General features: G+C 42.6%; 2 pseudogenes; both read right to left on the bottom strand.

The window, feature by feature from the left end:
- Positions 1-420: 420 nt before the first annotated feature.
- Positions 421-916, bottom strand: LOC116480459 (large ribosomal subunit protein eL29-like; annotated as a pseudogene).
- A 12,331-nt stretch (positions 917-13,247) lies between these two features.
- LOC116480452 (peroxiredoxin-6-like) lies at positions 13,248-14,229 on the bottom strand (annotated as a pseudogene).
- Between the last annotated feature and the right edge of the window lie 13,561 nt (positions 14,230-27,790).

Raw genomic sequence — 27,790 nt, 5'->3', positions numbered from 1 at the left:
TGACGTCCTTGCCTTGACATTCTCAGCTACTAGAGGGTCTGCACTCGTCATTATCTGTAACTGTACCTCATTCAGATTCTCAGTGAAAAGCATCCAGCTCTGTATCTCCCAGGCTTCCTGTCTCCCTTCCAGCACTTCCACCCCACAATCTGCCATCCAGGGACCCGGAATCCGGTGGCCCGATTTTTTTCACTGTGTCTTAACTGCTCAAGTCTTTATTTCCTATCTGACCTGCCTTGGCTTACCTGGCCCATCATTTTATTAATTCCCTTACATGTACAGTTTATTTATTTATTTATTTTTTCCTGCCTGTTGTTTGTACAAACAGCACAGGAGGACCCTAGCCCCATGCAGATGGTAGCCCAGGGACGGGGGTGGGGGGTCGCACCAGTCCTTCTGTCCTCACGTTGGCAGAGACATCTACTGTGAAGCCTTCGTAGGGGCCTGGGCACCTTTGGGAGCCTGAGCTGGAACTGAAGCTGGAGCCGCAGCCTGGACCTTGGTTTGATCCTTGGCTTTGGCCTTCGGCTGGCACAGCCTGAGCCCCTTGGCAATACGGGCACGAGCACGCTTCCCAAGCTTGGGGTGGGCAATGTAGGCAAGTCGATCGAGCTTGCGGCTGACACCCTTTGGGATCTTGGGCTTAACCTCCTTGGGCTTTACGAGGGCCTTGATAGCCTCGGCACGTGCACTCATGGCCTTGGCACTGTTGGCCTGCATCTTCTTTAGGCCCTTCGTGTGTGCTTCTTGGCAAAGTGCGTGTTCCTCAGGAACTCGGGGTCCACCCCCTTAGGAGATTCGTATCTTTGTGATTGGGGTTTCCTGATACCATTTCTGTGTCATTTTTGGGACTGGTTGTGTGTGGTGTGGTTCTTGGACTTGGCCATGTCTGCACCTTAAGCCGCAGCTCCCGAAGCACCTAGCCACGTACAGTTTATAATCCTTTATCCCAAGCTCTAAGGGCACAAATGATTCCAAATTCAGATTAAAAAAAATTGTAGGAAGATAATCAGTTCTACTGTTATGTAGTATCATCTTCAGTGAAACTGAAGATGATTCTCAAATAAGTGGGATCAGTAAAGGCTCTAAATAGCTTTGTGTCTATTCAGGCGAGTTTCACTGCCAAATGAGTTTTGGATAACCACCAACAACCAGCTTGTATTTTCAAAGCTCTTTTGGATTTTGGAATTGCACATAGAGATTGTAGACCTGGACCTTAAACTTCCTTGCACCATTTTCAGTCCATTTACTCCCCAGTAAAGCTGCCAGCCTGATTCAATGCAACTCTGCCACCTCTGAGCTTGCATCTAAGCAGCTGAACAAAATGTACAACTAAGAGTGTCCCATGAAATCATAACCAGCGACTGCGGGTGGACCCTTAGTCATGGCGATGAAAGAGTCTCACCAAGCCTCAGAGATTCTCACTGCCCTCTAGGGGCACTCGCAGTGCTCACCAAGCCTCAGAGATTCTCACTGCCCTCTAGGGGCACCCACAGTGCTTGTGGAGATGCCTTCGGCTTCCTAACAGAACAGTGCACTCATGCCTGCACGATTTTTGTTTTCTTTCTTTACGTTATGGTGAAGGAATTACATTGATTCAAAAATGTGTGTGTAGGTAGGTTAAATAAACTATTATTTTATTTTCACAATAGTAGCAAGGGTGTTAAAAGTATGTGTTATAAAAAGGGTCATGGGCTGGGCACGGTGGCTCACACCTGTAATCCCAGCACTTTGGGAGGCCGAGGTGGGCGGATCACCTGAGGTTGGGAGTTTGAGACCAGCCTGACCAACATGGAGAAACCTCGTCTCTACTAAAAATACAAAATTAGATGGGTGTGGTGGCTCATGCCTATAATCCCAGCTACTCAGGAAGCTGAGGCAGGAGAATCGCTTGAACCCGGGAGGTGGAGGTTGCAGTGAGCCGAGATCGCATCATTGCACTCCAGCCTGGGCAATAAGAGCGAAACTCCGTCCCAAAAAACAAAAACAAAAACAAAAACAAAAGGGCAATGGGTCTCATGGGGTTGAGGACCACTGCCCTAGTCAATTTACTTCCTCATTATTTCATACTGCTGCCTCTTCTTCTTCCCAGTCCTAGCAGCTAAGTGCCTTACTGCATTGAGAAATAAAAACAGAAGAGAACCCCTGTGCACCGCCCAGCTCCCCTGCCTCTATGTGCAGGAGCTTCGTACTGCCCCTGGTAACATGCATGAGCTGGCTGGGCTTCCCTCCAGAGCTGCCCCTTCACTGATCGCTGCGCGCCCCTTTCTCCACATTACTCAAGGATGATGTTGAGTTATCCCACTCCTCACTTTCACTTTCCCCCTCTCAACGCTGAATCATCCCCATTGGCATACAATGCTGCGATAGCATGAATCTTAAAAATCATATCCTTGATCCCACATCCTCCTCTAGTTACTTTGCTCACCCAGTCCCTTTCATTGCTCCTTTTAATATACAACTCCTGAAATATTCTCTTCCTTTGCTACTCAAATTGTGATCCACCAATGACATCAATGTCACCTGCCATTGTGGTAGAAATTCAGACTCTCAGTTTCCACCCGGGACCTATAAATCAGAAACTGCACCCCAGCAGGATCTCCAGGATTCACAGTGACGTTAAAGTTTGAGAAGCCCTGAGCTGTGGTGCCGATTTTCCATTCTCCTTGCATATTTCTCTTGAATCCACTTTAATAAACCTTTTCTTTCTCCCCTTCACGGAAACATCTGTGCTCCCAGTCACCACATCACCTCCACAATGTGAATCCGAAGGTCAAGTTTTGTTGTTCATCTTGCTGGATCTGTGCATCCTTTGACATGGCTGAAATCTGCATTTCTTGTGCATCATCACCTTCAAGGCCATTAACCAGGTTGTGCAGGGGCAGAGTCCTTGAGCCTCTTCTTTCCTCCACTTCCTCCCTAAGTGGTCTTACCCGGTTCTATGGCCTTTCTTTCTGTCTATGGATATGGCGCCTCATGTTTCCTATTTCAAGCCTTAGTTCAAATACAAACTACTCATGGGAACATTTACAGATTCTCTTGGCCGATATCAGTCACCCTTCCTTCACAGTGATTATTTTCATTATCTTGTACTTCTAGTTTCTCACTTTTTCCATTTTACTTTGTGTTTATTTGTAAGCTCCTTGACAACAAAATCCACGTCATATGCATCTCTGCATACCCACATTTCATCCGTTTATACACATATAAACATTTATTCTCATGATACAAGTGCTCAATAAGTGCTTATCAAAGGAAATATTCCCTCCTTTCCAGGAATGAATGATGAGTTTTAATGTTCTACAGATAATTTTCTCCTGGATCATGGAAATCTATGCTGACTGTCTGCCCTGTATGCCGATAAGCCAACCCTTATGCAGGCAGTCTCCATCAATCTTTTTTTGGAAAAAGCTAAAAATGATGACAAAACAGGAGGTAATTGTGCACCACTGTATCTGCAAAGTGGCCTTTTCAGACACCCCCAGTGAGACCCAGGGAACACGGAACACACAACTACAACTCTCAAGAAAGCAGTCTGCAGAGCAAATCATGACAACTAGATCATTAGAACCTCTTCTTTCAGACCTTTCTGAGGCCGGCACCTTCTTGTCATTTACATCTCAGCTCTAATGAGAGCACTCCAGAGAGGCTTTCCCTAGTTACCCTATCCCAAGTAGCGCTTCTTAGTCCCATTCTATTGCATTATACTGTTTTATTTTTGTCATTTACTTTTGACTCTCTGAAATTATTTATTTTTTATGTTTTTATTGTTCATTTCCTACCCTTTTGGGGTCTGAGCTTCGTAGCTGCAGGGACCTTGCTTGTCTTGTGTTCTATGCTTATCAGTAAATAGTACACAAAACAGTGCCAAGTATGTAGTGTGTGCTTAGTAAATATTTATTGAATGAATGAATGAATGTAGCTTGAGAACACTGGAAAGGTTCTTTGGCCCTGAACCCCATCTTCAGACAATTGAATTATAAATCTTATATTAAAACTTGGTAGGCCAGAGGCGGTGGCTCACGCCTGTAATCTCAGCACTTTGGGAGGCTGAGGTGGGTAGAACACTTGAGGCCAGGAGTTTGTGACGAGCCTGGCCAACATGGTGAAACCCCGTCTCTACTAGAAATACAAAAATTGGCTGGGTGTGGTGGTGCGTGTCTGTAGTCCCAGCTACTTGGGAGGCTGAGGTGGGAGCATTGCTTGAGCCTGAGAGGTGGAGGCTGCAGTGAGCCGAGATTGCACCACTGCACTCCAACTTGGGTGACAGATTGGGACTCTGTTGCAAAAAAACAAAAACAAAAAACAAACAAAAAAAAAACTTGGTGATGAGAAGATAAGGGGAAAGGGGAAGAATACTGACTGCCTATGAAAGGCTTAGAGATAAGTCTTTTAGAACTTGAAATGGTGGCTGGGTGCAGTGGCTCAAACCTGTAATCCCAGCACTTTGGGAGGCTGAGGTGGGCAGATCGCCTGAGGTCAGGAGTTTGAGACCAGCCATGGCCAACATGGTGAAACCCCATCTCTACTAAAAACAGAAAAATTAGACAGGCATGGTGGCACACACCTGTAATCCCAGATACTCGGGAGGCTGAGGCTGCAAGAGAATCTCTTGAACCCAGGAGGCAGAGGTTGCGGTGAGCCGAGATCATTCCACTGCACTCCAGTCTGGGCAATAGAGTGAGACTCTGTTGCAAAAACAAACAAACAAACAAACAAACATTGAAATGGTAAATGCTTTCGAAACTATCTACCAAACTAAGAAGAAAATATTTTACAGGGGACTTTGGAGTAGGTATTCAACAAATATTCATTGATGGATTGATTTGGCTATTTATCTGGCAGAAGTGATATATAAGTTACTAGTACAATTTAATTCCCAGAGCCTGCGTTTGGAGCCTGAAAACCCTGCAAAGGGTTACAATAGAATATTTTAAACCAATGTACAATTTCAGATCAGCAACACTGGCATTACCTGGGAGCTTGACAGGGATGCAGAATTTCAGTTTTCACTCCAGAATTACTGAAGTAAATACAAATTTTAATAAAATACCCAAGTAATTCATATGCACATTTAAGTTTCAGGGGTCATATAATAGAAACCAAGTCTATGGATAGAGAAGCTGGATCAATAAAGACAAAATGAATGGCTGTTAGTAAGAGTGGATAACGAGAGTGGTATGGGGCAAAGATTGAAGCTGAGGGTGGGGGGGTGTTAGAAGAGTGGGTTAAAGGAAACAAGTTATCTAAACAAGGCTTATATAGTACTTATTTTTATTTCTTTCTTTCTTTATTTTTTGAGACAGAGTCCCCTCTGTCGCCCAGGCTGGAGTGCAGTGGCACTGCCTCGGCTCACTGCAAGCTCCGCCTCCTGGGTTCACGCCATTCTCCTGCCTCAGCCTCCCAAGTAGCTGGGACTACAGGCACCCGCCACCATGCCTGGCTAATTTTTTGATTTTTAGTAGAGACGTGGTTTCACCGTGTTAGCCAGGATAGTCTCTATCTCCTGACCTCGTGATCCACCTGCCTCGGCCTCCCAAAGTGCTGGGATTACAGGCGTGAGCCACTGCACCTGGCCTATGGTACTTATTCTTACTGCATGGTGAAAATAAGCAACTTGATTGAAGAGACATCATTGAATCTGTTACCAAAACGCCAGGGCTTCGCTCTAGGTCCTGCTGCTCGCTGCACAGAAAGCCAATGACTGAGACAATGAGTATCGCCAAGGAAGGAGCTTTAATCAGGTGCTGCAGCAGAGGAGATGGGAGATCAGCCTCAGATCCGTCTCCCTGACCAACCAAAGCTGGAGGTTATATAGCAGGGAAGAAATGTAACCCTGTGTGGGAAAACAGGAGTTAGGAAAGGATAAGTAGAAAGAGTTGGTCAACAGGGCCCCGGTGGCCGTTTAGGTAGTCATCATGGGTGAGGGGTCTGGCATCTCATTGTCCGGAGGCAGTGATCTGGGAGTTTCAGCTCCTTGATACGATCTAGGAAGCCTGATGGTTGGTTTCCTGAGAAAGGAACTCAGAAAAGACAAATGTAACTGTCTCAAATTTTAAGACTGGGAAGGTCAATTTCTATGTGGATTCAAAAGAAACCGTAAACATCAGTTCTATAAGACAATTGGGCTGGTTTCAAGTCCTGTGACTAGTCTAAGATACACAGGTGTTTGGCATTCCACAGAGAATGGAGGAGAGCAAAGCTATTCTCTGGGTGGATTATAGTGAGCCACCATGCCCGGCTAATTTTTGTATTTTTAGTGGAGATGGGGTTTTGCCATGTTGGCCAGGCTGGTCTCGAACTTCTGATCTCTAGTGATCCACCCGCCTTGGCTTCCCAAAGAGCTAGGATTACAGGCGTGAGCCACCGTGCCTGGCCACATTTTTTTTCATATTGACAGTTTTAATTGAGTGTCTGATGATGCTTCATGAAACTTCTTAAGGCTTTTCAGTACTTTTATGGGAGAATGTGAGTCAGAAGGTGACAGGTCTGGTTCTAGGCAGTATGTTAATTTTAGCCACGAAGGAGGCAGAAGGAAGGCAAAGGCTTGGAGAAAGAGAGAAAAAACTTCACCTGAGGGGAGACTGTGAGTGGAGGAATAAGGGTTGTTGAAATAGTATCAGAAGAGTTTGGCTTTCTTCTTGTTGAGGAAGAACATAAATTGTTTTACTGATGTTATTTGGGAAAGAAGAAAAGAATTGAAATTGTGTTCAAGTAGGCCTTTGGATTTGGGCAGGGGACTCATATCCTGAAAAAAAAAAATTCAAGAATAAATAGATCGATGCTTATTTGCCTAGATCTGGGGAGTTGTCGTGATTTACTAATGCACTATATTGCCATGACATCTTCATGAAGTCACTTGAAGCTTTCGGTCCCTCATTTTCCTGGCAGCAATGGACTTAAACGGCTATAGAATGAAACATGCATGAGGAGTGGTACCTTCTCCTTCAAACATCCCAGAAAGACCAAGGGGAAATAATCACTCTCTGCATATCAGAGATTTTCTGAAGCGGTGGTTGGAGAGATGGGAAAAGCCTTCTCCCAGCGTTCCTTCTGTTTTAACAGTTCGCCTGACATGGGTCCCTATATAGTGCTTTGTATGAAGCCAAGCACTTCTTGACTCTTCAGACTCCTCAATGACTGCAGTCATTGAATCCTCCTGGCTTTCAATCAAAACATGGAGAGTCACAAATTAGGAGGGCCAGCTTCAAGGCTCCATTGCTGCTGCCGACTTTCCACTCAAGCCCCCTGCTGTCAACCTGGGTGGACTTGCACTGGGGAGGCGAAGTGGGGGAGTGGAGAGGACCTTTTGTGGGTCTAATCATGGTGCATCCTTTCCCGATCATCTCACAAGCATTTACCTCTGATTTTTCCTATACATTATCAAGGTCTGGTGGCGAGATGCTTCAGTCCCCCCTGCTGCCATAACACATTACCACAGACTGGGAGGCTCACAGCACACAGTGGCATCTCCTCACAATGCTGGAGCTGGAAGACGGCGGTCAGGGTGTCAGCAGGGTTGGCTCCTTCTCCAGCCTCTCTCCTTGGCCTGTAGATGGCCGAGTGTTCCTTGTGTCTCCGCTCGGTCCTCTGTCTGTGTGTGTCTGTGTCCCTGTTTCCTCTTCGTATAAGGATGTCAGTCAGATTGGATGAGGGACCCCTAATAACCTAACTTTAACTTAATTACTTCTTTAAAGATCTTACTGCCAAATGCAGACACATTCTGAGTCAGTGGGAATTAGACATTTTCTTTTCTTTTTTTTTATTTGCAGAGACGAGGTCTCACTGTGCTGCTCAGGCTGGTCTCAAACTCCTGGCCTTGAGCCGTCCTCCCACCTCGGCCTCCCAAAGTGCTGGGATTACCGGCGTGAGCCACTGTGCCCAGCAGATGAAGACTTCTGCATGTAAATTTGGGTGAGGGGATAGAACTCAGCCATAACACAAGGCAAACACTGTATCAGGTATAAAGACCAGCCACCAAGGGGCAGACGTCCAAGGCAGAGTGAGGGAAAATGGAGCCCCGTGTTGCGCCACTGTCAGCCTCTCCGCCTCCCTGAACTCCCGACACTCAGGCTCTCTTGCCACCAGAGGGATTAGAAAAGCAAATAAGAAGACGGCTTCCTGTGAACACTTACCTCTAATTTACTGTCCATTTTCTACACGATTTCCTTATTAGTATGAGCTGACTGGCAGAGTTTTAGATGGGCTGCCCTGGTGGTGGTCAAACGGTGCCCTTCACGAATCCAACCCAAGCTCTGCTCTTTAAGCTGCGGGCCAGGTACACTTGTGAGGAAGGGCATCTTTTTCTTCGTGTAAAGCACTGAGGGAGAAGAAAAGGAAAAATCAGTTAGGTAGACAGCTAAGGCTGGTCCTTGGAGAAGCAGCCTGCCTGAAAAATCACAGCTACAGGCAAAAATAGAGCAGCCTGGGGAAAACTCAGGCTGCACCTGCACAGACAAGCACGCAAGGTCCGGCACAGAAGCCTTTTGTTCCTCGTGTGATTAAGCAGCTCCCAGGGAAAAGTTTCCTCTTCTTTTCAGACATGTACACGGTGGGCTCCGTGGGAACTTGCACAGGGAGGAGGGGGCTTCCCTAAAACAAACTCACAGTTTTACAAACAAGAGAAGCGGCGCTTTGTGCTTACCTAGAGTCATACCCACAACTACAGAGATAAGGGGTGGGGTTTGCAGACAGCTTTTCACATAAGAGAAGTTACTCAAACACCTACATAGATGAGAGGAGTTTCTTCTAAAAGCTTTTGGACTCAACTGTAAAAACGGCAGCCCACTCAGGCCCCCCTTTGCGCAGTGGAGAGCTTGCTTTTTTTGGTCATTAAACTTTTGCTCCAATCTCACTCTTTTGTGTCCATGCTCCTTAATTCTTCTTGTTGTGAGACAACGAGCTTGGATAACACCTTGGACAATGAGACCAGTGACCGTGACCTGTTTCAGCACCATCTAGCCAGGGGCCTCACCCATCCAGAGGGAGCACTTTTTCTAATACACCCCATGGGGGGCCCGCCTTCTTCTTTTTTTTTTTAGAGGTAATTTCTCACTCTGTCACCCAGGCTGGAGTGCAGTGGCACAGTCGTGGCTCACTGCAACCTTGAGCTCCTGGGCTCAAGAGCTCCTCCCACCCCAGCCTCCCGAGTCGCTGGACTACAGGTGCATGCCACCATGCCTGGCTATTTTCTTTTTCTAATTTTTTAAACTTTTATTTTAGATTGAGGGTAGATGTACAGATTTGTTACATAGGTAAACTTACGTCACAGGGTTTGTTGTACATATTATTTCATCAACCAAGGACGAAGCCGAGTACCTGTTAGTTATTTTTCCTGATCCTCTCCCTCCTCCCACTCTCCACCTCAGAGTCCCCAGTGTGTGTGTGTATGTTCCCCTCTTTGTGTCCCCGTGTTCTCATCATTTAGCTCCCACTTATAAGTGAGAATTCGTGCTATTTGGTTTTCTGTTCCTGCTCTAGTTTGCTAAGGATAATGGTGGGGGTGGGGGCCCATCTTAATATTCCCGCAAAATCATCATATAGGCTCTGCTCGGAGGTTCATTTTGTCCTTTTTTGCCTTCTGGAAGCAAAACATCTAAAAGAGAAAAAAAGGATTATTGTGTTCAGTAAATCCCCTGAAGCCATTCTCGGTGAAGCTTCAATTTGGTCTGTGAAGAGCGGTGTAGCCGAGGTTCAGGAGAGGAAACTTTCATGGTGGGCATGATAAAAAGCTTCCAACTCAAAGGCCAGATTCCTACAGAGGGCCCGTTACTGCTCATCTTACCCATGTTTTCACTCGGAGGCCTGACTCTTACAGAATACTGCGTTTCAACAAAAATTATTTCACTTGTCCAGGCACAGTGGCTCACGCCTGTAATCCCAGAACTTTGGGAGGTCCAGGTGGGTGGATCACAAGGTCAGGAGTTCGAGACCAGCCTGGCCAATATGGTGAAACCCTGTCTCTACTAAAAAGAAAAAATACAAAAAAAAATTATTTCACTTGTATAACTTTTGTTATTTTTTGGATATAGAATAGTTACATGTATTCAAATTTTCAAAATCTCATGCTTGAAATTTCAAAATGTATGAAAGACTGTGCAGCCAGACACCATCTGAGGGGCACAGCCCTGCTGAAAGTGTGGGTCACGGCCCAGCTGTGTCAGCATCACCTTGTTGGAAATGCAGACCCTGCCCTCGACCTGCTGAATCAGAATCTGCATTTTAACAAAATCCAGGTGATTCATAAAAATCGAGAATTGTTGTAGATGCATGAGTGTAAACATTGTGAACTTGGGTCTTGGCCACAGCACTTTCTCAACACCAACATGGGCAGGCAGCCCAAGTTCAACTGCATCTTATTAGCATCCGTGTCTTAGGATTGCCTAATTTACAAATCCACAGCACCTACAGCCCTACAGCCACATGGATTAGTCAACAGAGCTGGCAGGTGTATGGATGTCTAAGATCAACGTAATAAGTTTCACTAGCTTTGTTGCATGCAGCTAATCTGAGCAAGTGTATGGATACAACCCTCCACCCCACGAAACAACTGATCACATGAAGAGGCCTACTTCAGGGGATACAAGTGGCCACAGTTTGAAAGTTCTTGCTCACTTAGAGGAGTGTGTGTGTGTGTGTGTGTGTGTGTGTGTGCATGTGCTGGGAGAGAGAGAATATTGTCCTACTTTTCTTCTACTATTAAAAGGTCACTTATACTTTGAGTTTCTGTTTGAAGGCTCTGGAACTGATTCTGATGAATGACCTATAATATCTCCTCCTCCATTTCTACAAGGGAAGAAAAGAATACTGCAAAGCCTCTACCTAGAAGTTAGAGTAGCACAGCCTAACCTCTATCTCAAACACATACGTGTGTGTTGTGGTAGGCATTAGGCATTAATAGATTTTATTTAGTACTGGATGCTCCTTTTGCTAATTTGGATAATCCTTCAATGAATATAAGTAAGTTGAAAAGCAAATTATGCTTGGTTTCCACTGATTAAATGCAATCCAGTGCCGTGAATATAACGTCAGTCACTGTAGGTCTTAGGCATCCATAATTTCAAAGGACTGTTTCTGCATATACGAGCAAATACGTATATATTCTGTCGCCTCTCTGTCTCATGAAAGGGAGCTTGTTCAAGGCTGTGGGTCCCTTGACCCCAGCCTTTCCATTTGTATACGTTCTCCCGTTTCTGCTGCAAGGACTGACTGTGTGGACACTCAATTGTGAAGCAGCGTCAGGAATAGAAGCTTTGTTTAGCTGGACTTTGAGATCCATCAGAGCTGACTGGGTGAGACCCTCAAGGCTTAAATTATGATAAATGAGACAAAAATGTTATTTGCTGCTCTTTTCTGAAGTCACAAAATAATTTATTTTAAAGTTATTATGAATCTGTTTTCTAAAAGGGATAATACGTGTAAACGGTACAAACAGTAAAATGAAACAAGATCAATGGTAAAAGGAAGTCTCTTACCCTTGACCTCAAGTCATCTAGTTTTCTTCCCAAGGAAAACTAATGTTACACTGTCTTCTGCGGCTTTTGTAGTCCCTCATCCAGGTGTTTCTTGCTTTGCTTCCAAGAAGGCAATTTATCACAAAAGAGCAACAGATTGCATTAAACAGTTATTTTTTTACAGTGGGAGACTTCATAGCTTTCTAAAATTCCCAGGTCTAAACCTGGGAGACAATTCCTGCAGACTGGCTTTTTAGGAATAAAGGAAACTCCACAGATCCTTGCATGCACTGGGTTGTTCCATATAGAATTAATCCTGCTTGTATTGATGGAGCAAATATTTATTTACAAAATTCCTCTGCTTCTTAATGAGATAGGCATTGAGAAACAGAATGATATGACCCCTTAAGGCTACCAGTAAAATCCAATGAGTTCATGGAACATTTCTCATCCTTCACAATGACCTCTCATGTCTTTTTTGGAAGTATCCTCTAAGTTCCTGATTCCAAATCAGTTTGGGTAACACATACAGAAACTAGAAGTGATTTAGGCAATCGCAGTTTTAAATATTAACATTTATATCAAAATAGACATTGATACCTTGTGTATTTTTTTTCAGTTTTAACAAAGGGTTTTATTTGTTGTTCCCTAAAAAGTAAAATCCAGAAAATAGCAAAACCCACTGCAAGAAGAGTTCTACAATAAAACATTTTCAGTCATTCTCTCTTCCCTTCAGATGGTGTACTCTTTCACGTACACATCATCAGAAGATAAAGGCACACCCTGTGTGAAAGGCACATGGCACTAGGATTGCTCACACCTGCTACACCCCTTGGAAGCCAAGGGAAGCCTTTTCTGCAGTCTCCCCATTTTGATAGAAACTTATCACAATTTTTTTTTTTTTTGAGACGGAGTCTCGCTCTGTGGCCCAGGCTGGAGTGCAGTGGTGCCATCTCGGCTCACCGCAAGCTCTGCCTCCCGGGTTCACGCCATTCTCCTGCCTCAGCCTCCTGAGTAGCTGGAACTACAGGCGCCCGCTGCTGTGCCCTGCTAATTTTTTGTATTTTTAGTAAAGACGGGGTTTCACCGTGTTAACCAGGATGGTCTGGATCTCCTGATCTCATGATCCACCCCCTCGGCCTCCCAAAGTGCTGGGATTACAGGCGTGAGCCACAGCGCCTGGCCACAAATTTTTTTTTGATAGCAAAATATTTAAAGGTCTCTTCCCTTGCTCTTCACTTCAGTTATCTACTAGAAAGGTACAGAACTAAAAAGCTTTTTTCCCCCAGCTATGATCCAAACAGAATATTAAAGAACATCTGGATTACTCTAAGTTCCTGGATTTTATACTTGGATATTTACAGAGGAGTTGATCCTCAAGTTCTGCCACTCTTCAAAATGGGTGACTGAAGAAAGGTTGTGATAGGACAGTTAAAAAAATTGATAGTCATGCTCTGATGGAGGGAAGCAAGCTTTCTCAACCATCAACCAATATGACCTCATTGGTCACAAGCCTTGCAGAGATCCAGCAAGATTTGGGTTTTAAATACAGAACATATTTCGAAGAGAACCAGTAGACAGTGCTGATGTATGAACAGAATTGAATGCTGGTGAAGACAGAGTGTAAAGAATCCCAAGAAACTTTTAGTGCCAGTTTTCATTTAATAAGCCAGTAGTATAGCAAACTAAAAACCTTGGTGTGATGACACCAGGATGTTTTCATGGAATTGCAGCAGGAAAACATGATTGGCAGTGGACGTCCTCTGGCTCACAGCACCAACTTCTCCGAGAGACCTAAGGCTGGGGTAAGGAGCGGAGGTGTTTCTTGCCAGATGGGAACTCCTTGGTAAAGACTCAGTTTTTTGGCCTCCTCTTCAGGAATCGTTGGAAGGACCATGACACTACCCCCATCCTTCCAATCAACTGGGGTGGCAACCCTCTTTTCTGCTGTCAGCTGGAGAGAGGTGACTACCCTGAGAGTCTCATCAAAGTTCCTGCCAGTGGTAGCGGGTAGATGATAAACAGCTTCAGCTTCTTATCAGGACCAACAACAAACACCACATGAGCTGTCACAGGCATGTCCTTTTCATCCTTCTCTGCTGGATCCAGCATGCCAACAGGATGGGAAGGTCCTGATTCTTATCAGCGATGATGGGAAAAGGTAACTTTTCTGTGGGCTCTTCACCATTGTAAGCATTGATATCCTTGCTCCAGGCAAGATGGTCCTCAACACTGTCTATTGAAAGGGAAATCGGCTAGGCGCGGTGGCTCACACCTGTAATCCCAGCACTTTGGGAGGCTGAGGTAGGCAGATCACGAGGTCAGGAGTTCGAGACCAGCCTGACCAACATGGTGAAACCCCGTCTCTACTAAAAGTACAAAAATTAGCTGGACGTGGTGGCGCGCACCTGTAGTCCCAGCTACTCAGAGGTGGAGGCAGGAGAATTGCTTGAACCCAGGAGGTGGAGATTGCAGTGAGCCAAGATTGCACCATTGAACTCCAGCCGGGGCGACAGAGCAAGACTCCATCTCAAAAAAAGAAAAATAAAAAGAAATAAAAAAGAAAGGGCAATCAACTTAACATTCCTCTTGGCAAATTCCGGTGCCAGTTTTGCAGCCCTGCCAAGCTCTCTGCAGCACACTGGGGCAGAGTCCCGAGGGTGGGAGAAGAGAATGCCCCATGAGTTTCCCAGAAAGTCCTGGAAATGATGCGGCCGGCGGCGGAATTGGCCTCAAGGTTGGGAGCCATGTCCCCAAGAAGCCGACCTCCGGGCATGGCGGCGGCGGTGACAAGGGGGCACAGCTTGGACGGCAACCAAGACACTGGTTCTGGCAAAGAAGACACTGTGTATTCACATGCAAAATTCATACGGATTTTTAAGATAAAATAGAAGCCTTCAAAGAAAAATTAGACCTGTGATAGCATATTTTACTGTACCACTACAGGAAATCCTTGGAAAATTTGCCAAGCATTATAAATAGATAAATCGCTGTGGAAGTTGAATGATGAACTAACCTTGGCATATACAAAATGAAGAGCAAAGAGCAGGTGTTAAAATTGGGATGTGGGAGGTGACGAGTTCTTCAACGCCTCAATCCAATGAATACAATTTAATGATGTAACCGTCCATGATTTAAGTAAAAAAAAATTGATAGAACCCTATTGCATCTAACAATATGTCCTATGTTCATAGGATGTTTTTTATACATGGTGCGATGAGAATAGTTTTCCTATACTCCTAAAATTAAGATAATTGAAATTCTACTGTCAAACAAATGTTGATTTAAACATTTTTATTGCCTTTATCAAACACGGCATTGTAATACATGTTTTAAAAAAAGGTGAGCTCTACGATGAGCACAGAGGCTCACGCCTGTAATCCTAGCACTTTGGGAGGCCGAGGCTGGTAGATCATCTGAGGTCAAGAGTTCGAGACCAGCCTGGCCAACATGACGAAACCCCGTCTCTACTAAAAATACAAAAATTAGCCAGGCGTGGTGGTGTGAGCCTGTAATCCCAGCTGCTTGGGAGTCTGAGGCAGGAGAATCGCTTGAACCCGGGAGATGGAGGTTGCAGTGAGGCGAGAGTGTACTACTGCACTCCAGTCTGGGCGACAGAGAGAGAATCTGTCTCAAAAAAAAAAAAAAAAAAAAAAATAGAAGAAAAAATGGTAAGTTCTGTTATGTACAGAGAGCCAATTTGCTCTTTGTTATTAGAAAAACCAGAGTGGTAGTTAGAGAATAGTTATTAAGAAACGATAAAAAAAAAAAGAAAAATGTGAAAAGAACGTTTTTTACCCCACTGTTGGTTTGTTGAAAATCTCATGATTTCTGATTTCCTTTTACTATCATAAATTTGACTGCTCTGAGCCTTTCCCCATCCCAATGCATGCCCAATTCTATTATGAGATTTTTTTTTGGTAAATTGATTTAAATTATTTTAATATATTTTAGCATACTGATTTATATACTGCTGATTCATCTGATGGAATGTATTGATGATTAGTATAGAGTGTGGCATATGCGTCAGTGTGAATTAACTTTAATCTACACCTTACAGGCGGCTGATTAGCATTTGAACTGCCTCAGCTGGCAATCTACACTTGAGAGGTGGACTGAGCAAGACTTTAAATATTGATGTCTAAATCTAAACTGCAGGTATTGTGAATTAGCACAAGGAATAAAGGAAAAATGATTTCATTGGTGAAATTAGCAAACTTCTAGACATGTGGTGGGAAAGAGAGGTTTTACAGGCTCTACTACCCTTGAAGAAAGGAGTTATAAGAATCTGTTTAAGACCCACATCCAAGTAGCCCCTTGGGGTCGGGCTCCCTTCAATCCTGTGATCCCACCCTCACTGGATGACTATTGAATCTCAGGAAGTTTTCTGATCCTATCAACAAAATATCATTGCATCTGCCTTGGAGTGAACCTTTTGTCTGATGTGCTTGTCAGGGCATCTGAGGACTGAGTGGTCAAGAGGCTGTATGGCTGTCTTACTGCTTACTGGCTATTAGATATCTGTCGGATCAACCAAGCATGTCTGAGATTTGCTTTACTTGTAAGACCACTTGGAAGCAAAGGAGTAAGGGTCAAGATTGGTAGAAACAACTGGAATCCAAGGATATTCATCATCGGTTGCTGTTGTCCAGTGAACAAATACTTTTCATATCAGTTTTGAACATTTAGGTTTAAATACCCGACCACAGCTGGAGAGGCACTACTCATCTATCTTGGTGCATGTTCCATGTGCGTTTGAAAAGTATGTGTATTTTGACATTGAGTGGAACCTTCTACACAGACACCTTAGGTCAGGTTGGTCAAGTTACTGCCATTCAAATCTATATCCTTGCTGATTTTCTGTCTGCTCTATCAATTACTGAGATGAGTGTTGAAGTCTCCAATAATAACCGCATTTGCTTACTTCTTCTTTCATTTTTATCAATTTTTGCTTTATTTATTTGGAAGCTCTATAATTAGTTGACATATATTTAGGGTTGCTACCTTGTCTTGATGAATTGACTCTTTTTATTATCACGTAATGTCCCTTTTTATCCCTGGTGATATTACTTATTCTGAAGTCTACTTTGTCTGATACTAATATAGCCACTCCAGTTAGTAATGATTAATATTTACATGAAATATTCAGTTTTTCCTCTTATAAAAGTCCTATAAACCTTTAGATTCTCTGTGACAAATGAACATCTTTAATGGCAGAAAATGGGGGAGTGTCTGGGTGGAACTTCAATCCCAGGTATTTTACTGTCACTAAATTGCATGCCATGTATTACAGTAAGTAATACATGCCTTCATAGAACAATTGTTAGAACAGTCTCAGAATCCATTTCTGAGATGTATTTTGTAAATATGAGTATGAACCTCTTCTTTTCTAAATATAATGACTCTAAATATTAAAGTCCTTATAAAAAGTAATACCTTTAAAATACATTCCTTTAAAATAAATTCATTTTAGGTGTTTTAAAAACGAACCTAAGGCTGGGTGCAGTGGCTCACGCCTGTAATCCCAGCACTTTGGGAGGCCAAGGTGGGCAGATCACCTGAGGTCAGGAGTTCGAGACCAGCCTGGCCAACATGGTGAAACCTCATCTCCACTAAAAATACAAAAATTAGCTGGATGTGGTGGTGGGTGCCTGTAATCCCAGCTACTCGGGAGGCTGAGGCGGGAGAATCACTTGAACCCGGGTGGCAGAGGCTGCAGTGAGCCAAGATGGCGCCACTGAACTCTAGCCTGGGTGACAGAGCAAGACTCTGTCTCAAAAAAAAAAAAAAAACAAACAAAAAAAAAAACGAACCTAATATAAAAGATATAGCCATGATACAGGAAGTATTTTTTTACACAAACTTACAAAACCTAATATTGATCCTCTTTGCTAAAACTATTAAATGGCCTTTAATATTCTCTTGTATGTTCAATAATATATCTGTCCAGTGTAATGAAATATTGTGCCTCAATTTGTTCAGGGATAATGGTACAATAAAATGTAGGTTTAAGCTGAAAACCTTGTCAATACGATTTATCATGTGTTTTTTTTTGTAGGTTACAGTGCTGCAAAAAATCATGACATTTTAAAGCTGTACTTATAAAGCATCCAACATATAACTGTGCTCCTTTCTGAGCTAAGAAAGTTATTAAAGAAAAAAATATTAACAATAATTACAGAAAAATATTTATTTTTAGAAGAATCGGTATTCCCTTGTTAATTAAAATATTATTGCTTTCATTTTTTCTGAAAGCAACATTTTCATTTTGATTTAAATGCTGATGTAAAACAAACATAATTATTGCCTTTTTCTTCTAAGTCCTTAAAGTGAGTCCTCTCATTCTCCCTTTGCAAAGTGGATTTACAAGTAAATAGCTGTTGGTTTATTTCTTCTTCTCTAAGGAATTTTGATCAGAGTACTAGAAATTTTTAAATCTATTAGTAGAAGGCAACAAAAGGAGGTTAAAAACCACAAAACACAAAAATATGTTGCTATGTTGTAACAAGGGTGTTTAAAATAAAATTCTTTTTTTCTTTTTCATTTTTTCTTTTTTTAAGAGCCAAGGTCTCACTGTGCTTAGAGTGCAGTGGTGCAATCACAGCTCACTGTAGCCTCGACTTCCTGGTTCAAGGGATCCTCCCTCCTCAGCCTCCAGGGTAGCTGGGACTTCAGGTGTGCACCACAGTGCCCAGCTAATTTTTAATTTCTCTAGAGACAGACTCTTGCTATGTTACCCAGGCTGGTCTCAAAATCCTGGCCTCAAGTGATTCTCTCACCTCAGTCTCCCAAAGTGCTGGGATTACAGGCATGAGCCACTGTGCCTGGCCTTAAAATGAGATTATCGAAGTGGCTAGGCTTTTGGACAGAGAAAGATGAATGCCCTTAAATGTCTTTATTTCAAGCAGAGAACCACTAAGCAACAAAACCAAACAAAAACATCAACTGCTTTATGGGTTTGTCAAGAGTTTAGCTCTGTTAGGGGAGCCACAGTGAGAAAGTTCAGCTACTAGGTCATAGAATGGCAAAGATAAGCTATTGGGGCTTAGATGCTGGTGGTGGGCTAGAGACCCGTAACGCTAATGAGGCGTTGAAGGTCAAGTCTCTCATAAGGCAGCAAAGGATAGGCAGGTCCGCAGATGGCCAAGGACTGAGATCTGCACACGAAGAGGTCATCTTAGGCCTTCTGAGGTAGAATAAAACAATCAGAATGTTACAGCTGGGAGGGACAAGTATTATCTTAGCACAAACAATAAGCACATTGTTCATGAATTTTGAGGAGAGATTGCCCCATAAAAAGAAGACGCTCTGACACTCTGTATCACACTATTAACTGAGGAAAGAAATTGAAAATATCACGCAATTAGACAGCCACAAATCAGATGTTACATTAAACTTGAATATCACCCACAAGACACTGAGCATGATGTGTTTAAGCATTAACGTCCTAAGCTACTCCTGCTGGAAGAACATTCACGGTATTATACACGATGCGCCAGAGCGCTGCATAAAAGAGGCCCCTTTTCATTTCTAATGGGCAGCTGAAAGTGGCAAAGGGTTGTAGAATCTCTCAAACACCATTTCAAGTTTCCAGTGATACTCATTTCTATGGAAAGGGTGCAGAGAAACCAGCATTTGTTTTGATGGGACAGAAAATTGCAGCAATCTATATCCAATGGCAACACAATGGTAAAGATATGTTGGAGGCAATATATCCACAGACGCCAATGGATCAAACCTCTGTGCACAAAGACTGCATTTTGAGCAGTATTATAGGGCCAAGATGATAGCTCTTAAACTGCCCTCATGCATTGCTTCTTTTCTTTTTCTTCCTTTTTTTTTTGAGACAGGGTCTCACTCTGCCATCCAGGCTGGAGTGCAGAGGTGCCATCTCAGCTCACTGCAGCCTCAACCTGGAGAGCTCAAGCGATCCTCCCACCTCAGCCACTTGAGTAGCTGGGACCACAGGTGCATGCCACCACAGCCAGCTAGGCTAGCCTTGAACTCCTGGGCTCAGGCAAGCCTCCCACCTTGGCCTCCCAAAGTGCTGGGGTTACAGGCACGCTGGGGTTACAGTGCACCTGGCCTCATGTATTGTTCCTAATTTCCCTGTACGATATGCATCTTTACCCAGTCTTATCCCCGGAGCATTTTGCCCTCTAATAACAAACTAGCCTAGTGAGTAATATGACTGCATCCCACTGACCTCAATTATCAGCCTACGGGGTGGGCATTCAGGCCAGCCAGGGCCAGCCAGGGCTTTTCTGGGCATCTTTCTTCTGCACTGCTAAGCTGGGAGACTGTAAATTTGTCGTCACCAGCACTCACTTTTCCTGTCATTGGAAAAAGTCAATCTACATAAAGCCAAGCAGAGATGTGAGGTGGATGCACCAGATAACAGCTCCTGGCAATACTGAACTCTGCCTTCCAAGCCTCGATTTCTGGCAGGGCTTCTTCCAGTTTTGTGAGCTTCATCAGTATTCCTTTTAGTCCTGCAAACCAACCAACTTCCATTCTATTGCTTGAACTGGTTTAATGTCTATTTCTATCCCGTGCTGTCTAAGGAGTCCTGAATAATATAGAAAGGAAGCAAAGATGGAAAAAAGAGCATACAGAATTAACCAGCATCAACAGCATGAAGGTTATTTTGTTAGCCAGAATAGCTAAGTATTGTTACTAGCTTCTTAGAATGAAGGAACTATAAATTGAGATTATAAATAACTTTAAATCCAGTATATTTATTGTGGAAGATGGCATGTAAGAAACTATATAACCGTCAGTTCAGAGACAGTGTTCAGAATTCTCAAGTCTTTTTGCCCCAATTAAAGCACCCCAGTCATGCATTGTAATAAGAGATGAATACTACTTGGATATTGTTATTAAGGTTCCAGTAATTATAATGATTGAAACAAGATTATCATAAAAAAATTTCTCACTGGGTGAAGGACACGTCACCTGGGTGGGATTGATCCTAGGCTCCAGGAAAGTTAATCCAGCTCCTTTGCATAATTTGAAGATTTCAGGACAGCTTTTTGATAAATTGTTCCCTTGTGTAATAACACACACTCTCTCTCTATCTCTCTATCTATCTATCTATCTATCTATCTATCTATCTACACACTGTGGACCTCTCCTTGGCAAGCTTTCTCTCAGGCGGTTAGCCAGCAGCATCAGGCCAGCACCAGCTTGAAAGCTGACATTGACTGGGCTGTTGCTGTCTCAGAGAATGTCTTACCTGCTGCTGGAGAACCTTAATTGTCCCTCCTATATTGAGTACAAGGTTAGCACATTAAATTTGACATGTATTATATTAACTGGCTTGTAGCAGATAGACAGTTAACACTTCGAAAGACTGGGGAACAACAAACAGGTTACATTCTCAGTGAGGAAGTAAAATTTTTAAATGATTAGAAGTTGAGATGCTTCCGAGGAGACCATACACATTTAGTCTCCCCTTTGCCTGCTCAGAGAACAATATTGTAATTACAGAATTAATTACAGGATTACAATATTGTTCTCTGAGCAACCAAAGGCTAGTCACCGGGTGATGCTAGTTCCCCAAGAACAGGAAGGGTAACTGTTCATACAGGACATACTCTGACAATTTCACTTTTTTTTTTAGCTCATATCATTTCTGAGTACAGGCATGTAAGTTATAATTATTCTCATCATTCATTTCATTATTACTCTTGCAATAAATGAACATCTACTCCCGTGTGACCCCAGTCCTTTCTTCTCTGTTTGTCAAGAGGATTGTAGCTAGACAGAATGAGGGAAGGGAAAGAAAAGTGAAACAGCCAGGGCATTTGGCAGAAACCTTTGAAACTGCGTGTTCAGAGGTTTTGCTTGCTAGTTGAATGAATAAAGCTAAACAAAGAAAACTCACAACATTTAAAAAAGGGAGGTTTAAGGGAAGACTACAGATGTTTCCTCCTGGAATAGACTTCAGTCTTGTGGGATGCAGCTGATCCTGGCATTCTTTTCTTCTGTTTCTGTCTCTGTAAGTTCGTTCTCTCTATGTAGCTGTGTTTATGCTCACAGGAAAACTGTAGAGCTTCAGACACGAGAAAGGCATTTGCTTGATACTTTGTGGGTTCCAAACAAACAATTCTGGAAAAGGGCTTTCTTGATTCAGTTTAGCCTAAGTTCCCATTGCAAGTCCAGTCAACAAGGACTGAAGTATAGTGATTAGCCCGGCTACAGTCAGGTGCCCGTACTGCTGTCTTGAATTCTGGCCAGGGTTTTGGGTTTTCAAAGAACACAGTAGCTAGCTCCTGTGAGCTGCATAAGAATGGGAGGGGAAGCGAGTGCAGTTCCCAGGGGAGTGAGACAATTTACTGGGTGCCCACTACAGAAAATGGCATGTTTAGCCCTGTACTAGTTCCACAAGAGAAATAAGGAGAAACGCCCTCTCACTAGTAGTATATTGTGGAACAGTTGGGAAACTGCACTCTTCATTAGCATAACACAAACAGAAAGTTTAATGATCTTCAGAAAATCCATTTGATTAAGCACTTTGCCTGGAAAAGGCCACACATATCCAATTCTACAGAGATAAAATCTTTTTGGAAAATTCTCTCCAGCATCCACTGTTCTCTCATTTTCAAACCATTCGTTTTGTGTGGTACGTCTTCCACGTTTCCCACTGAGCTAACGGGTGATTTCTCCTCAAGATACAGATTTGGTGTCATTTCCTTCAGGAAGTTGCTACTGATTTACCTTCTTCCCACGTGATCATGTTTTTATAACACCCTGAGCATATTTTTGTACCATTTATTACACAGAAATATGATTATACATTTATGTGCTGGTCTCCAGGCTATTATTAGACTCGTGAGATCTTTAAAAAGAGAATTATATTTTATTTGTCTGTAATCTGTTGTCCTTAACACTAAGAAAAATCATTCCATAAGTATTTGTTGAATAAGCACTTTTCTCTTTCAGTATTCTAGACAATTATTGCCCTATTTAGTTTGAATCCTTCTTATTCTAATTCTTCAACTAAAATATCACTTTGGCAATAATAAACTTAGTTATTGAGAAGACAAATCCTATTTAAATTCAATATCTTTTTTTTTTTTTTTGAGATGAAGTTTTGCTCTGTAGCCCAGGCTGGGGTGCAGTGGCGTGATCTCGGCTCACTGCAACCTCCGCTTCCCGGGTCCCAGTTCAAGCAATTCTCCTGCCTCAACCTCCTGAGTAGCTGGGATTACAGGAAGGTGCCACCATGCCCAGTTAATTTTTGTATTTTTAGTAGACACGGGGTTTCACCATGTTGGTCAGGCTAGTCTCGAACTCCTGACCTTGTGATTCACCTGCCTCAGCCTCTCAAAGTGCTGGGATTACAGGCATGAGCCACCGCACCTGGCCAAATTCAATATCTCTTTAACTATTATTGCTTTTATTTTCTCCCATTTGTCTAATTTTATAGGTGAAGGTTTTAGTTCAGATATTCATGTTTATGAGTATTATTAAAAAGGATAAATGGATTTGTACTTTGATGCTAGAAAACATTAATACAAATACAAATATAAAAGCACCAGTTTCATTTAAATTCCAGAAATAAACCAGAAACATTTCTTTTTTCAGGATTGTTATTGCACAGATTAAGCTATGTAATTCATAGTAAATTGCAAAACAAAGTATCATTTAGTAAAGTGAAGCAGCAGCAATTCCAATGCCGGATCATTGCAGGGCTTGCCTTAAGGAAGTAGGGATAATGTTACCATTGTTTTCTGTCTTCAATGTTACCTCAGATTTGAACTGTGGAACAAGGGATTATTCAGAGTATATCTTCAAAATAGACATAATAAACATATTACTCTATTATAAAGACAGCCCCTATTATATATTTTTTGCAGTAAAATTTAAAGAGATAAGGGGTCAAATGTTTTTTGGTTCTAGATTTTCATACAAGATAAATATTTATATTTTGGACTTTTTTTTTTCCATTTCACATGTTGCTGGATTTGGTTTGTTACTTTTGTTTTGGAGATGGAGTCTCGCTCTGTCACCCAGACTGGTGTGCAGTGGCGTGATCTCGGCTCACCGCAATCTCCGCCTCCTAGGTTCAAGCAATTCTTCCTGCCTCAGCCTCCTGAGTAGCTGGGACTACAGGCACACGCTGCCATGCCTGGCTAATTTTTTTGTATTTTAGTAGAGACGGGGTTTCACAATGTTGCTCAGGCTGGTCTCGAACTCCTGAGCTCAGGCAATCCGCCTGCCTCTGCCTCCCAAAGTGCTGGGATTACAGGCATAAGCCACTGCGTCCGGCCTTTTTTGTTATTGTTATGTGTAGTTTTGCGGAGGGATTTCTAATCTCAATTAATGACTAAAATTGGCTGCTAGTTTTTGAAATTATCATTTTCTGGCCTTTGCGTAGGTTGTTTGACTTTTGTGATGATCAGTTTCACATATCCACTTGGCCAGTCGCTGGTGCCCGGTTATTCCATCAAACGCTAAACCAGGTGGTGCTGTGAAGGTACTCTGTGGCTGTGACCAAATTCTACAATCAGTCGACATTACTTAAGAAGATTATTGTAAAATATTTATTGTCTCATTATTCTAGATTATCCTGGGTGAGCCTGATTCAATCAGCTGAAAGACCTCAGGGGCGGAACTGCGGCTTCTCTGAGAAAACATGAATTCTCCCTATGGACAGCAATTTAGTTCGCCCCTAAAATCCCACCGTCCTCTTTCTGATGGCCTGTGCTGGGGACTTCAGACATGCCTTGCCAGCGCCCACAATCATTTAAGTCAATAAGTCAATTCCCTGCAATCAACCTCTAAATATACATCTACTCATTTTGTTTCTCTGGTTAAACCCTGATGGATACATCCTTTATAAAATGAGTTTCAGGGTAACCGTTTTTTTTTTTTTTTTTTCTATTCTTTGGACTCATTTGTGTAAGACTGCAATTAAAAGTTGGTAGAACTTGCCTTTAAAGCTCTTTGGGCTTTGCCAGTCATATAACTAATAAGAGATTGATAGCTATCCAGAATAGATAAAGAACTCCCACATCTCAACAACAAAAATATTAAAAATAGGTAAAGAACACACATCGACGTTTCTTCAGTGAAGACACACAAATAATCAATAAACACGTGTAAGGATGTTCAACATTACTAAATTAGGGAAGTGCACATCAAAACTACAGTGAGATACCACTCCATACCCATTAGGATAGCTACTACCAAAAACCAGAAAATAACAAGTGTTCACAAGGAAGTGGAGACATTGGAATCCTGTGCACTGTTGGTAGGAACGTACGATGGTACAGCTACTGTGGAAAACTATATGGCAATTGCTTAAAAAGTTAAGCATAGAATTACCACATGATCCAGCAATTCCACTCTGGGCATACATCTAAAAAAAAGTGAAAGCAGGGACCCGAACAAGTATTTGTACACCCATGTTCATAACAGCATTATTCACAATAGCCCAAAGGTGAAAGCTGCTCAAGTGCCCACTGACAGATGCATGGATAAACAAAATATAGAAGATACAGATAATGGAATATCACTCCCCCTTTAAAGGAAAGAACATTTTGAGACATGCCACAACACAATGGATATACCTCGAAGACATTATGCTAAGTGAAATAGGCCAGTCACAGGAGGACAGATGTTGCAGGATTCCATTCATAAAAAGTCCCTAGAGTAGTCAGATTCATAGAGAGAGTAGAACAGGGGTTGTCAGAGGCTGGCAGACGGGACGATGGGAGTTGGTGTTTAATGGGTACAGAGTTTCAGTTGGGAGAGCTGGAAAAGTTCTGGATGGTTCATGGTTGCACAACAACGCGGATGTGTCTCATGCCACGGAAATGTACACTTAAAAAAATGATTCATGTATAACTTTTGTTTCTTTTTCGAGATGGAGTTTTGCTCTTGTCGCCCAGGCTGGAGTGCAGTGGCACAATCTCGGCTCACTGCAACCTCTGCCTCCCGGGTTCAAGCGATTCTCCTGCCTCAGCCTCCCGAGTAGCTGGGATTACAGGCATGCACCACCAAGCCCGGCTAATTTTGTATTTTTAGTAGAGACAGGGTTTCTCCATGTTGGTCAGGCTGGTCTCGAACTCCTGACCTCAGATGATCTGCCTGCCTCGGCCTCCCAAAGTGCTGGGATTATAGGTGTGATCCCATACCCGGCCACTGAACCCAGCCAAATGGTAACTTTTCTTATGTATTTTACCACAGTAAAAAAAAAAAAAAAAAAAAAAAGCTTTTTGAGTCTAATTTTTTCATTGTGATAAGTTTTTCAAAAATTCCACATTTCCTAATGGTTATGGGACTACCCAGGCATTGTATCTCTTTTTGTTGTTTCATTACCCCCTTACTAATATTAATAAAGTTTAAAACAATTTTATTTTATTAGTCTTCTCAAGGAATTAATGTTGCCCCACTGTTTCTGCTAATTATAACTTGGCTTTATATTTTATTAATTCTGATTTTAATGTTATCTTCTTTTTTTACTCTCTTTAGGTTATTTCTTGTTCTTCACTTAACTTCTAAATTTGGACATTTAAAGTAATTTACTTACAGTCTCTGTCTCTTTTCTCATCTCTGTGTTTGTTTCTGTGTTTGCTTTTTTTTGAGACAAAGTCTGGCTCTGTCACTAAGGCTGGAGTGCATTTGCACCATCTTGGCTCACTGCACCTTCTGCCTCCCAGGCTCAAGCCGTCCTCTGACCTCAGCCTCCCGAGTAGCTGGAACTACAGGCACATGCCACCATGCCTGGCTAAGTTTTGTATTTTTTGTAGAGACGGGGTTTCACGGTATTGTCCAGGCTGGTCTCAAACATGTGAGCTCAAGTGAGCCACCCTTCTTTGCCTCCCAAAGTGCTGGGATTACAGACGTGAACCATCACACCTGGCCTGTTTGCTTCTCTTGAGACAAGGTCTTGCTTTGTCACCTAGGCTGGGGTGCAGTGGTGCAAACTTGGCTCATTTCAGCCGCAACCTTGTGGGCTCAAGCAGTCCCCCCACCTCAACCTTCTGAGTAGTTGGGACTACAGGCACAAGCCACAATATCTGGCTAGTTTTATTTTTATTTTTTAATTTTTGTTTTGTAGAGACAGGGTCTCACTCTCTTGCCCAGGCTGGTCTTGAACTTCTGGACTCAAGCAATCCTTCTGCCTTGGCCTTCCAAAGTGCTGGGATTACAGGTGTGAGCCACTGCACCTGGCCTCATCTCTGCATTTGAGGGTACGAGTTTGCCTTTCAACTCTGCTTTGCCTGCATCCCACCAGTTTAGATATGTATTCTCATTGTTTTTATTCCCACCAGTTTAGATATGTATTCTTACTGTTTTTATTTGTTTGTTTTAGAGATGGGGTCTCACTATGTTGTTTAGATATGTATTCTTATTGTTTTTATTTGTTTGTTTTAGAGATGGGGTCTCACTATGTTGCTCATACTGGTCTTGAACTCCTGGCCTCCCAAACTGTTGGGATTACAGGTGTTCGGCACCACACCTGGGCCTAAGTATGCATTATTTTAAATGTGATGTAAGAGCAAACAATTTTCTTTTTTATGTGTTAATAAAACTTTACCGTTTTCTCTGGGAAACTCATTCCCCAGAAAGATAAGTCTGCAAACCAATAAATAACTTCACTACTTGCTTTAGGAAATTATTTCAAATCAATTTATGTGGGCAAAGAATTTGTTTTTCAGAAAAAAATCCTTTGCTTATTAGGAAAAACAGCTTGATTCTCACCAAAACAGTGTGTTCATCAATACTAAAAGCCCCTTGCCTTTCTTTCTCCACCAGTCCCGAAACACATGTCACAAGGTTTGTCCGGTTCCAACAAGTTCCTGGATATAAAGTTCTACCTTAAACTATTTGAGCCCAGACTCCAAAATTATATACTCTTCCTGAAGTCTTCTAGTTTGGAGGCACTGTCTTGTTTCAGCTCACTATTTTTTCTGTAGGCCCCTGGTACTTTCCCTTACAATTTCTAAAAATCAGCCATTCATTAAAAGATAGTTTGTGTCTTTTATCTTGTGTCTATATTACTGAATAGAAAACTTTTAATTTAATTGTTTTTAATTATTATTATACTTTAAGTTCTAGGGTACATAAGCACAACATGCAGGTTTGTTACATATGTATCCATGTGCCATGTTGGTGTGCTGCACCCATTAACTTGTCATTTACATTAGGTATTTCTCCTAATGCTTCCCCTCCCCACTCCCCCCATCCCACAACAGGCCCCAGTGTGTGATGTTCCCCTTCCTGTGTCCAAGTGTTCTCATTGTTCAGTTCCCACCTATGAGTAAGAACATGCGATGTTTGCTTTTCCGTCCTTGTGATAGTTTGCTGAGAATGATGGTTTCCAG

The sequence above is a fragment of the Hylobates moloch genome, unplaced genomic scaffold, assembly GCF_009828535.3.
Source record: "Hylobates moloch isolate HMO894 unplaced genomic scaffold, HMol_V3 SCAFFOLD_3, whole genome shotgun sequence".
In the NCBI taxonomy this organism is placed as follows: domain Eukaryota; kingdom Metazoa; phylum Chordata; class Mammalia; order Primates; family Hylobatidae; genus Hylobates; species Hylobates moloch.
Note: the sequence above shows the minus strand (reverse complement) of the source record. Positions and strands in the feature narration are given on the sequence as shown.